Below are 13,358 nucleotides of genomic sequence, written 5' to 3'. Positions count from 1 at the left end.
TTTGATTTTGGAGAAAGAAAATAACCGGTAGCTGAAAGAGAAGGTTTTCGTAAGTTACACAGTAATCATATTCTTTATTTATAGTGAAAATCATCGCATCATTACTTATTGTAAAGAAAGTCTCATTAACCGAACTATGTAAATATCTTGTATTATAATTATTTATTTACTTTTATTATTACTTTCTTATGTGAATTGTTGTTTGTCATAACATGACAAAAAAATTGGGATATTTAAAAGCTTGTCAGTGACTGATTTGAACTTCACACTGTCTTAAAGTTCACACTATTTTGACTTCACTAAACGTTAACTAAGTCAAACAAAAAAGAACAAGTCAAGCAAAATACAAGTTAAGTAAAAGGCCGAGATATGTGAGCAGAAATTTCTATTTTAATCCTCCAAAGTTGTTGAACTGATACGAATAACTTAATTCAATTTGCAATCCGAAAGATAATTTTCAAATTTTTTTCCCCAACGTTAATTAGTGTTTGTCCCAGTCTGATAAAGGATTGTTATCAATTTAAATGAGTATCTAGTTTTCGATTATAGAGAAAAACAGCTAGAGGTGACACAGTGAGAAGATTTTAGTAGATTTACACATTGTTTTTCATTTGTAACGAAGATCATGGCATCATTGTTCCTCGTAAACAAGGTCTCGTCAATCAAACTATGCAAGTCTATTGAATTATATTTATTTACTTTCATTATTATTTTCTTAATTTATTTGTTTTCCGTCATAACATGACCATAAAATTAGGATATTTAAGATCTTATATAGTAATTTGAAAAGACTCCATGACCCCATTATACCGCAAGTAGGTCAAGAAAAAAGAAACAAGTCAAGCAAAAAAACCAATTCAAGCGAAAAGACAAGAAATGTCAAAGAAAATCTCGAATATTGAGTTTCTTCTTGAGACATCTCACATTAAATAATACCACATCGTCGTTTACGTTTTGGTGTTATAGACCGGGCACGTTGAGTGGACGCAGGAGAGCCAAGACCATCATCTTCATCCAAATTGATTGGCTCCACATCTGCACTTTCACCTAAACCAAAAATTAAGTAAATATGAAAATTTTAGGAAAAAAGACACAACTTTTATAAGTTAATGTTGACATCAACCACTAACCACGTGTTTCGGTCGAAATATCATCAGCTTCAATTTGTCGACTGCCAGTGGCCTGTTCTGTTCCAACAATCGTTCCTAGTTTTTCTTGATATGGAAAAGTCCTAGTGCGCAAGTCTTTTGCATTTGGGTTCTCCTACAAAACAAAAGTCAATAATATCATTACAACTTATTATTAACAAATTTTATATATGAAAAATAACAAGTTGAGTACATCTTACCGCTACATAAGCATTCCATGAATCATCATCAGCCTCAATGTGAAAAGTCACGGTATTAAACGCAAAACCGCTAGAATTGATTGCAGCTCTCGCGATAAAGTAATGCTTTCTGAATGTTTTCATTCGAGCTTTGGTGTTTTCAATAGTAATGGTAACTCCAACTTTCTTGAATATCTCATCTATCACTTGTTGATTTCCATTTTTTTCCGACCAATATACTCTCGTAAAGAGTATTCACTAAAATGTCGTCCATTAGATTGCTCCAAACTACAGTGGGTCTCTTAGTCTTTTTGGTTGAGTCCATGTTATCAGATGAGAAGCCATCTTCATTGAAAAAATACTCACAATGTCATCAATTTTGATTAGACAGATTCAAGCTAATTGCAGTTTAATACTAAAAACTAAACAAATCAAATATTCTATTTTAATTTAGAAATAGTAAAAGAAATATCTCTAAAAGAAAATCATAATCTTTAACATGCTAGAAAGTACGAAACACATAAATATCAGTTTGAATAATCGGCCCACATGTCTTCTGCAATCGAATCCCTATTAGTTGTCCACAATTGTGATGGAACAATGTTAATTTCTGCGTCTTGTACATCCTGATCTTCATCTTCTTCACCACCATTGTCTTCTTCTTCTTCTTCATCACTACTTATATCATCTGGATCTCCTTCTCGTGAGAAATTATGCAACGCACAACATGCTATTACTATTTTAACTTGTGTGTCGATGTCGTGGAATGGAGAATTTCGCAAATATGCAAATCTTTTCTTCAACAACCCTATAGTTCTTTCTACAACATTGCGCAATGATGAATGATAATAATTAAATAACTCTTTGGGTGTTTGGGGACGATGACCAGCTTGATCCTTAAGATGATATCTAGTACCACGGTATGGTGTGAGGAATCCAGGTACCAGGGGAAATCCCGCATCAGCAAGATAATATTTGCCTACAAGGACGTGGTTCATTATAATTATTATTAGTAAGGTAAAACTTAAGTAGTATCTTTTAGTCAATATGCAACTAAATCAAACTATCTACCTATTGGAACAGTTAGTTTTCGTCCAGAACGACTGACTGCACATCTTAACAGACGACCATCATGAGCAGACCCTTCCCATCCGGCAAGTACATAATGAAATTTCATATCAAATCCACACGCTACAAGAACATTTTGAGAAATGAAACCCTTCCTATTTCGATATCTAGGTTGGTCCTTGATAGAAACATTTGCTCTGATATGTGTACCATCAATTGCACCAACAGCATCCTATATGATATCACATAGTGTCAATTAAAACTAATTAGATGAATAAAATTTAACTAGATCAGTTAATTTCATAATCTAAACTAACCTTAAAGTTATCATGCCAAGATTTTCGACGACTTCCGTCTGCAGGAGAGTTTGCTACTGTTGCTGGTTTTACAATATCTTTGTAGAGTCTAAGTACGGATGTTAAAACTAAGTGGAAATACCTACTCACAGTTTCTCCAGATCGAATGAATTGAATTGCGGTTACGTTGGTCATGACCAACAATATTCAAAAAGATAGCTACTTGTTCTTCTACCTTTACATGGCGTTTGTCAACTAACCCATAACCACGCAACCGAGCACACAGGCAGGGCCGTGTGGTGGGGGGTGCGGGCCGTGCGCCCGCACAGGGCCCCCCACCACAAGGGGCCTACTGTTCTTAAAAGGTTGGAGGGTCTTATTTTTTGTTTAATTAATGCTATTGATAAGCTCGTGATTTTTAGACAAAAAAGTTGGAATAGCTTAGTGGTTGAGTTGGAGGAATTTCACATGGTTGGCCTGGGGTTCGAACCCCATAGTGGCCATTTTTTTCTCTTTTTCTCTTAGATTAAGAGCCTACTTTCCATAGTGTTACATGTAACATATCTATCTCTTAGATTAAGAGCCTACTTTTCATAACATATCTACTTCACTTAATCTTATTGGTTTAATTTACCTATAATTTTGATAGTTATGTGATTTAGTGTAGTATTTGCATAGTATAAAATGTCCTAAGGCCTCCTAGAATCACGTCTCTTCACTCTCTGCAAATCTCATCTCTTTCACGCAAATTTCTATTTTGCAATATTTTTTATATCTCGCCTATAGACCAATCCTCATTCATTGAGTTTGGATTTATTAATAATTTAATAAAATAATTTACAGATAAATTATTCTAAATTTATGTTATTGCATCGACTGTAATGGTTTTTTACCTCACATCTATCTAAAGGGTCTCAATTAAGTTTGGCACTGGGCCCCTAAATTGTCAGGCACGGCCCTGCACACAGGCGCTGAAACGGACCTCGTTTCATTCGCAGTTGTTCATGACAATAGCGGTCACTCTCTAAATACATCCTCTTTAAGACACTTGTTCTCTCTTGGTCTCTATTAATATGAGGCATTCTATTGAGATTTGCATTTCTTCTACGACGGTGACTCCAGTATGCATATATGATGATAATCATCATCATACACGCAACCCTTAACTTCATCTTTCGCGTAAGCATTTTACACCGTCAACCGAACTAAATCAAATAGTTATAAAAATTAAGAAATGAAGTACATAATGAAATAAAGATATATGAAAATGAAAAAAAACCATTTTTTATTAATACAAGTACTTATTTGTCAATTTATGTGATTAAATTTGCAGTTCGATCATAACAAGGTTAGTGTATATATTATTGATGAATAAAATCTAGCTAGGATTCAATGGGTTGGCCTTTTGTTGGAGAGACACTTAAACTCTATACTCAAAACCCTAATACCTTCTTCTCCAAAAGATTGAAAAGGCAGACTTTTTTTTTCCTTTTCAAACAGTAACATTTGAACTCTGGTCTCTCTTGGCATATATAAATAAATAATTGTTACTTATAATATCTTGTTGCTGTATTTGTTATAGATATGGAGAAATATTTAAGACATATATGTTGGGTTGTCCTTGTGTTTTGATATCAAATCCAGAAGCAATGAAGCTTGTTTTGTGACTCAATCTAGTTTGTTTAAACCAACATACCCACCTAGAAAAGAGAAACTCATAGGACCTTCCTGCTGTTTTTTTTTCAACCATTGACATTATCATTTAAGATTAAGAAAAATATTTCAATCTTTCTTTGCTCCAAATTCAATTAAAGGATCCACTTCCGATATGGAAAATATTGTTCTCGGATTAGTACACTTACTATTTGTACACTTTCGATGTCTCTGTATTTGGAAGATACGTAGATGAAGTACCATCAGAAACCATCAAACATTTGTACCTATCATTGGATAATGGCTACAATTCTATGCCTTTCAATAGTGATCCAGTATTCTTTTTTTCTTTGTCTCTATATATATATATATATATATATATATATATATCATGTCAACTGAAGCCAAAAAGTCTTTTTATCTATGTTTTTAATGCTATCAATTGCAAATCTTTTTTGGGTAGAAATATTTACTCTTGTTGACACTTCATCAAACAGTTTGTCTTCAGTAATATAAAATGTTAAACTATAAAACTAAAGCAAAATAGATGTGATCCTAACTTATAAAGTCATGATAAATAACCAATATTTTTACATCATTTATCATAAGTTAAAGAAAATTCAATAGCAGCAACAATTTTATGACTTCATATTTTTCTCTCAAGCATTATAAATATGAAAAAACAACCAAAACAATGGAATACAAAGAATGGGAGAAACACAACCAAATCAATGAAATAAAAAGAATGGAAAAATTAATCTAGAAGACAACAAGTAGAGGACTTACTACAAGATGAGATTGTTCTCAAATTTTTTGCTGAAAAAGCTTTATGCAAACCTCGACTGAAGAAGAGCTTTTGTAGATATCGGCTAAAGAAGAGTTATAAAAATCTCTGATTTTGTTTATAAAGAGATGAAGTGGGTCAAAGTTGTTGAGATAAAAATGGAATGTGGGAAAGAGGGACGTGAGAAACAGATTCTTAGGGGGGGAGAGGGTCATGACTTTCCCTTATTTTGTGGAAAATTTGGAAACTTTTGGTCACGTGAGTGAAAATTTAAGATTCCCTAAACGTCTTAACAAACAGTTGAAAATCTAATTTTTGAGAGAAACTGTTTCTATTTTATCTGGGAAACCTTTAATCAAACACACCCTAATGAGAATTCTCTCTCTATATATATAGGTTAAGGAATCTCAAGAAGGTCCGGCCCGATAAACGCCACTATACCTATGTTACTATGTATCTACTACTATCTCCTAGAAAATCTCTGAACTTCAATTATGGATGTATGTGAAGTGGAAGGAAAATGGTTAAAGTAGAATATCATTACTAGACAATCTGACTGTTTATTCTGTTCTAACAGTTATCACGTCATTAATCTCAATGACACTTATTGGTTCAATTATTCAAAAATATTGATGTTGTAGATTAGTAGAAAAAACAAGTCAAGCGAAAGGACAATAAATGTCGAAAAGAAATTTCTTCTAATCAATACCCTCCATAAAATTGTGGACGCAGATATAGTAAGCGGGTCAAGCCGAGAAAAGCGAATTTTCAAAACAACTGGTCGATATTTCCGATTGAATGTTCTTGTTAATGGATGCTTCATAGGAATAAATTGCTATTCCGTTCCTACACAGAGAAAGAGTTATTCCGAGTCACAACACAAAAGCCATCTATTTTTGACTATCTTTCTTTGATTCCAGAAAAAGATCTATATTCTATTATATCTACATCAGATCGTGGTTTCATGTACCAAATATTTCCATATCGATGCATCCGAGATTTTTGTCTCGACAATGTGATGGAGAACGGATGCGAGAAAGAGACTTTCATTTCCAGTCTACTATTATTTAATATTGTATTTCATTTAGGGACTTTCATTTAGGGACAGGGACAAAAAATTTTCTCTCTCTAGATCACAGCCCGACACGTCATCCCGCCGGGTTTCGGCCGGGTTTCGTGCCGGGTTGAGGATCATTTTCCTTTTCAAAATTAACAAAAAAAAAAATCTAAAAAGAATCTCTAGAAGAATTGTCTTCTAATGAGAATCCCCTCTTTCTCTCTATAAATATAGGTTAAGGATTCTGACAATAAGAGCATAAACAAAATTGAGTCCCACTTAGTATGGTTGCAGCAGAGCACTCATCAATGTTGCTTCTACCCATCTTAATATCACTACTAGTAGAACCAATGACAATGGCGGCCATGATGATCAGCAGCACCACAAAGCCTGGGTGCAGAGGAGAATGCGGCGGTATTAGCATTCCCTACCCATTTGGCATCGGGAAAGGTTGTTACCATTATGAACCTCACTTCGAGGATGAACAACCGTTTGAGATAAATTGCAGTTACTCTTTCAACCCCCCAAGGCCGTTGAAGGGTAATGTAAACGTCACAAACATATCACTGGAAGGGGAATTAAGATTACAAGTATTAGTGAGCACCCATTGTAATGGGTCGGGTGGAATCTCGGCTAGATTTGTCAAATTCACATTGTCACATACTAGAAACGAGTTTTTTGGTATGGGTTGCAACAACATTGCCCTACTTGAATTTGAGGGAAATAATATGGCCACAGGATGTGTGTCTACCTGTGGGGGTATAAATGATGTAGTGAGTGATACTTGTGAGGGCATCGGTTGTTGCAAAACCTCCATTCCGGAAGGAATGAACAGATATAATGTCACCTTTGCAACTGTTGTAGGTGTTAATGCTTCGGGTACATGTAATACAGCATTTATAGCTGAAAAAAGTTGGTTTAATTTTACAAAATCATATCTAAAGGGATTTGATAAAGACCTTGCTCCTGTAATAATGGATTGGACTATTGGGAACGAGACATGCGATCAAGCTAAAAAAAACTTATCTAGCTATGCGTGTGGGCTGAATACCAATTGCTACGAGCCAAGAGGTGCTCGCGGTTATCGTTGCAAGTGCATTAGTGGATATGAAGGTAATCCGTACCTTATGAGTTCTCCAGGTAGTTGTCAAGGTAACCGTTGTTTTCATCTCTGCTATCAACTTAATTTTGAGAATAATTTTGATTATGAGGAGATTGTAATTATCACAAATTTTCTCTGTCAGATATTAATGAATGCGAAGATAGTTGTAAAGGAGAATTTCAAATCTGCTCAAATATAGAGGGTAGCTACACATGTTCCTGCCGGCATGGTTATCGTCCTGACTACTCCAACACAAATTACACTGACAAATTTAATTGCTATAGCCCAAGGAGCATTCCACTAATAGCTACAGGTAAGTGATTTTTTAATTACTATGAAAAAGGAACTCCTTTTATGACACACAAAAAAAAGAGATATTCCTCTTGATAGGGTTTTACTAAAGAAGTGGGAGGAAGTTTCCTACTTCCAAAAAGTCTTTATATCATCTGTGTTAAGGGTGCCTCTACACCTCTCTGACTGTGGTAAATATATCTTGACCACTGCCGTTACTATAGACTCCAAACAAACCGAAATGAAAAACAACCCAAGATATCGTTCGGTTAAGATTAATTTTGGCATGATAAAAGGCATAAAGGTAAACTAAAAATTAGTCCCAAAAGTTATGGTTTGGTTGCTAAATGCAAATCTTAATTGATAAACATGAATTACAATTCTTTGCAGCTAGCTTTGTGGGCTTGGGAGTCTTACTTGTGATCTTCTCTTGGTATATGAAGATAAAAATCCTCAAGATTAGAAAGAAACGTTTTACGCAAAATGGAGGTTTGAAGTTGCAACAACTCCTTCATGAACGAGAAGAAGCATTGGGAGATAATAGGAGTGGCACAAATGGTAGAGGTAGTAAGTCAATTGCAAAAATATTTACAACGGAAGAACTAAACAAAGCCACCAACAATTACAACGAGACCCAAATTCTTGGTCAAGGAGGATATGGTACCGTTTATAAAGGAGTCTTGTCTAACAGAGAAATTGTCGCTGTTAAGAAATCAAAAGTGATCGACAGGACTCAAATTGACCAATTTATAAACGAAATGGTTGTTTTATCACAAATCAACCATAGAAATGTGGTTCGTCTTCTGGGTTGTTGTCTAGAGTCTGAAGTTCCCTTACTAGTTTACGAGTTTATTACAAATGGAACTCTTTTTGAACATTTGCATGACAATAATGAGAAAAAAATACCAAATCTTTTATGGAAAGACCGCTTAAAGATAGCGGCAGAGGTGGCAGGATCACTTGCATATTTACATTCCGATGCTTCCATACCTATAATTCATAGGGACATTAAGTCAAGTAACATACTCTTAGATGATGATTATAAAGCTAAAGTATCAGATTTTGGAGCATCAAGATTAGTCCCTTTCGATCAAACACTATTAAATACGGCAGTTCAAGGAACTTTTGGATACATGGACCCAGAATACTTTCTTACGGGACAACTAACGGAGAAAAGTGATGTTTACAGTTTCGGAGTTCTACTTGCAGAGCTACTCACGGGGGAAAAGGCAGTTTCTCTTGCTAGACACCAAGATCACCGCAACTTAGCTAATTATTTCCTCTCTTCAATGAGAGAAAATCGATTGTTTCATATCCTGGACGATAAGTTTGCGAGTAATGAAAATGATGAGCAACGATATCAAGTGGAACAAGTTGCAGAACTAACAAAGAGATGTTTAAGAATAAAAGGAGGAAGGAGACCTAAAATGAAAGAAGCATTTATGGTGTTGGATGGACTTATGAAAAGATCTTTCAATCATAAGTGGGTTTTCGATGAGTTTGTAGGAATTGATGATGACGAAGAGAAAATTTACTTGGTAGAAGAAGGAATATCTGAATTACCTTACGTTGGTAGTACTAGTAATACAATTGGGGACAATAAAGCAATGGTTCCTTTACGGATTGGGGGCCGTTAGTGTTTGTTATAATGTATAACTAGCGTGTCGCAGTGTCATTCTTCCGTTAATGTAATGGTGAAGAAGGTGTTCTTTTTTCTTTTCTTTTTCTTTTCTGTTGTCTTTTTCCGGTAATTATTTTATCTTTTTAATTTGGGTCCTTACAAATTACAATTGTGTACCCCAATCAAATATAGGCTAAATAAGACAATTATGTTAAGGCTTGACAACTTTTGTCCAAATAAGATTTTTGTTCGTCACATATTAGCCACCTTAAACTGTTTTATAGGGTTAAAAAGCATCCCCATGAACCCATGGACTTGGTAAGTAGTCATTGAGCTTGTTTGGTTAAAGGTCATCATGCGATGGTTTAAAAAAAATCACTTTAAGGGTGTATATCACCCACATTAGCAATCTACATATCTCAACACTAAACTTCTCCAAAACTCAAATCCCTAAACATTCTTCTTCCATCTTCTTTCACCAGCATTGTCATCCATCACCGACAACCATTAGTAACAAGCTAAGCTCACTGAAATTGCACAACATTCCCACATTATTTTTGCACTCACCTCTAAAACCACGAAGTTATTTCATTGTTGCAAACCATCATGGGTGAAGCAACTTCAAAAAAAATTGGGGAAATAGCAAAAGATTCCAAAAAATCAATTCTAAACCGTCCCCCATAAAGTATATGAACATTTTCTAACACTTTTTTATATGTATATGATCTAGTTGTCGGTTGTATGAATTTTTTTTTTTTGTGCGTTCGAGACGGAGCTCAATTCGGTTTGGTTATACCAAATAATGTGTACATGGGACGGTGAGACCAGATCGAATAGAATTTCTCTTAGTAAAAAATCTAATCGATGAGAAAACACCGTAGTGGATTCGTTACCTACGGCAGGCTCGAGTCATAAATGTTGAGTAATTCAGTCTGAGCCCACCGGAAATGGGTCTAGTAGCTACTGGCGCTACTGGACCAATTTTCGGTGGCATCGGTTCGAATTACGCACCATTTCCATTTACGGCCCGAGCCCACCGTATTTGTCACAAATAGCTTTTCAGTCTGGTGCAAAATCTTCTTCCTTGTGTTGCTAACAAGTAGATTCATCTATTCAAACAATATAGTTTAGAAAAATCGAAAAAAACTGAACCTAGGGTTATGAGGAAGATGAAAGAGGGAGAGATGAATATGAAAAAAGGAGAGAAATAGAGAGAGAAGCAGAGAGAGAACGAGAGAAAACCCAAGAGAGAATGAGGGAGAGACGAAGATAAAATTGGCGGTAGTTAGAGAGGTGATAGATTTTATAGAGAGATAGAGAAGATAAACGGAAGAAGAAGATGAAACAGGGATAGGACTTTTGATCGGTCAAGGAAGTTTTTGTTGGTATGAATAATTTTGACCTAACGGCGATAACTTTAGGGGGGAGCTTTTAAAGGAGTCCTTTTAACAAAAATGGGAGGCCTATAAAATCACCCATTTCTTTTTTGGTTGAACTTTAAGATTCTAGTTTGCTTTCAAGATATGTGAGTGATCCATCTCATGAGAAATCATTTCAGAAATTCTTCCATTTTCATCAAAGAAGAAGCATCTGTGAACTCAAAGAAATCAATCTCTTAATTAGATCCTTTCTGTTTCCGTAAATTTTTGAAGATAAGTTATGAATCTCTCTCCAAAGATTTTAAGTTTATGTGAAGTATATGGCTTATTCAACTTGGGTCTCTCCTCTTAATGGAGTTCTCTGATCTTGACAGAGTTCCATCTCTCTCCAGCTTGGGCCAAACAACATATCTCAAAGAGATGGTCCAGTTGGCTTTAAATTATTGTTTTATATGGTGGCTAAAAGTTATTTACATTTTTTTCATTTGGATGGCTTTTCTCTAAATATCCAAGTCAACCTTTCTCTCTAATTTTACCTCTTCTTCCTCATGCTCACCCAAAACACATTTGATGACAAATAAAGATGACCAAAAACAAAACCAAGTCCTTTAAAAAAAAAACCAAGTCAACTGAACTTGCAGACGTAGCTTTATAAAATCATTGGCTACTATAGAACTCCAATTGGTTTATTTAGTATACACCTCTCTTTCTCTCTCTCTGTCTCTCATAAATATATATATCGAGATTATCGAGTGCGGAACCAGGATTTCAAGTTAGCCGGGGCGAACTCTTTACTTAAAGTAATTCGAATTTTTTAACAAAAGTTTTTCTATAGATTATCGAGTGCAAACTATGCAAAATATGGTCCAGCAAGAGTTAACCTAAGAAACCAAAAATAGAGAAAAAATAATTGAACCAAGTAAAAACTATGCATACAACATATCAATAAAGAAGACAGAAATAAATTTCTCATTGATCATTGTCAATCTTTGAACCTAATTTCAGTATTCAACAACTTAGAGTTAAGGTTTGTAATTTACAGTGAAGATAAACTCAGTACTCAAATGAAACTAAACTATTTAGGAACAGAGAGAAACTAAAATAAACCCTAACCCTAATTTCATTTCTTGATTTTAAAACTTACATTTGTCTGATTTCAACACAACTCTTTCAATCAAAATATAAATAGATTCACAAACTTATTTCAAGTTTTACAATAAACCCTAGAGAGAGAAAGTTGAAAACTAAAACTTAAAATCTTCAAATTGAAAATTTAGATAAAATATATTATAGATTGAAGAGTATAAGTTAAGTAGATCAAACCTTCAAATTTTGGAGATAAGCCTTTAAGAAATAAGAATCAAATACAAGAAAACAATCTCCCACGGACTCAGGGTGAAGACGCCCAACTTTCCCCCTCTAAAACTCGAAATTAAAAAAAGAAAAAGATCAAGACCTTTGAAATACCAAATTACCCCTACATTAGTCAAAAAATTACAAAACTCAGCCTGGGCCATCGCCCAGGCTGGTCTTCATTACGGTCCGCCTATATATATATAGAGAGAGAGAGAGAGAGATATCCTTGCTTATTGACGACTTCCCAAGATGTGACAAAAAATATAGTTAATTCACAAAGAAAAGTGGAAGATAACCTTCTTGTGTACTTACTAACCATGGCACATGCAATCAGGAGCAGGATACGTATAGATGGATTGTTTCTTCTTCCTCAACCTGATTTGCCCTTGCCTATTTCTATGCCCATCTTGTACTGCCTGCTGAAACTCAGACCATTCCATGCTCTTATTCAAGAACAGCTGCCCTAACAATCCCATGCTTGGCCTAATAGTTTTCAAGTTCTCGTACGTACGATGTCCCACCTGATATCATCGCCCAAAAATTTAATCAAGAACAACATTCAAATATCCAAGTATAATTTGACTTGTCAGATGTTGAGTCTTATGTGATTTTCACGGTTCTTAGCTGGTCGCAGAAGAGAGATTTGATCCCCACTCAGGTGACTACAGCGCATAAGCTTCATTGTCAAGAAGGAAATATATCTAAATGATGTCTCAATCAGAAAGGATGAGTGAACTATCCAACCTCGCCTGGGAGAAGCGACTTGAGACTGGGCTATACCCTTTAGTCTGTACCATTGGGCATGAGACTAGGTGGCAAAAGTGGGGACAACACCGATAATTGTTGACATTTGGGTCGTTATAGAGGTATGACTTATCACTCATGAGTGCAGAGAGTATGAGGTTTTCACAGTTATTAAGTTATGATGACAAAATATTAGAATCCTACGAAAACTTTTCTGTCGACAAATGAATTTGATATTTGATGAGAGATGAGGGTTTACCAACGCATTGTGCATATTTCCAGGTGATGCAGAAATGAAGATGTTACTCTTCATGCTCACATAGTAATCAAGTGCAGATAGTAAAGAAGCCTTGCCTTCAGTTTTAGCCCGTTCTGCCTTTGAAGCAAGGCTTTTCTTGTCCTCCATTAATGGAAATAACTTTTGCAAGGTTGAGATCCTTGCTTCACCACCGTAGACCTAGAAGATGAACCAACCTAGGTTAAGTAATCTGAAAGATGAACCACATGGGTATCTTATATTCAATATGGAACAAAGCTATTATTATCCGCCCCTTTCCGTGTGGCATTTTTTGAGACTAACATGTACCGTTTTTTGTTGGTTGGTGTGGGGGAACGTCTGATCATTGGGCCAAGCTCTGATACCGTATTAATTTTATTGGTGTCCAACTCAAAACCAATTG

At 35.2% G+C, this 13,358-nt stretch overlaps 1 protein-coding gene and 2 pseudogenes across 1 annotated transcript in view; 1 reads left to right on the top strand and 2 right to left on the bottom strand.

Annotated features, from left to right (window-relative positions):
• LOC147564859 (uncharacterized) overlaps positions 1-13,358 on the bottom strand; it is a 101,860-nt gene that overhangs the window by 78,113 nt on the left and 10,389 nt on the right. The gene's annotated exons all lie outside the window — the stretch shown is intronic.
• Positions 6,470-9,215, top strand: LOC147564861 (wall-associated receptor kinase 2 pseudogene; annotated as a pseudogene).
• On the bottom strand, positions 12,246-13,084 carry LOC147564860 (O-fucosyltransferase 39 pseudogene; annotated as a pseudogene).

This window comes from Eschscholzia californica, unplaced genomic scaffold (genome assembly GCF_041429995.1).
Source record: "Eschscholzia californica isolate CP2 unplaced genomic scaffold, dmEscCali1.0.p SCAF_1, whole genome shotgun sequence".
NCBI classification, from domain to species: domain Eukaryota; kingdom Viridiplantae; phylum Streptophyta; class Magnoliopsida; order Ranunculales; family Papaveraceae; genus Eschscholzia; species Eschscholzia californica.
Note: the sequence above shows the minus strand (reverse complement) of the source record. Positions and strands in the feature narration are given on the sequence as shown.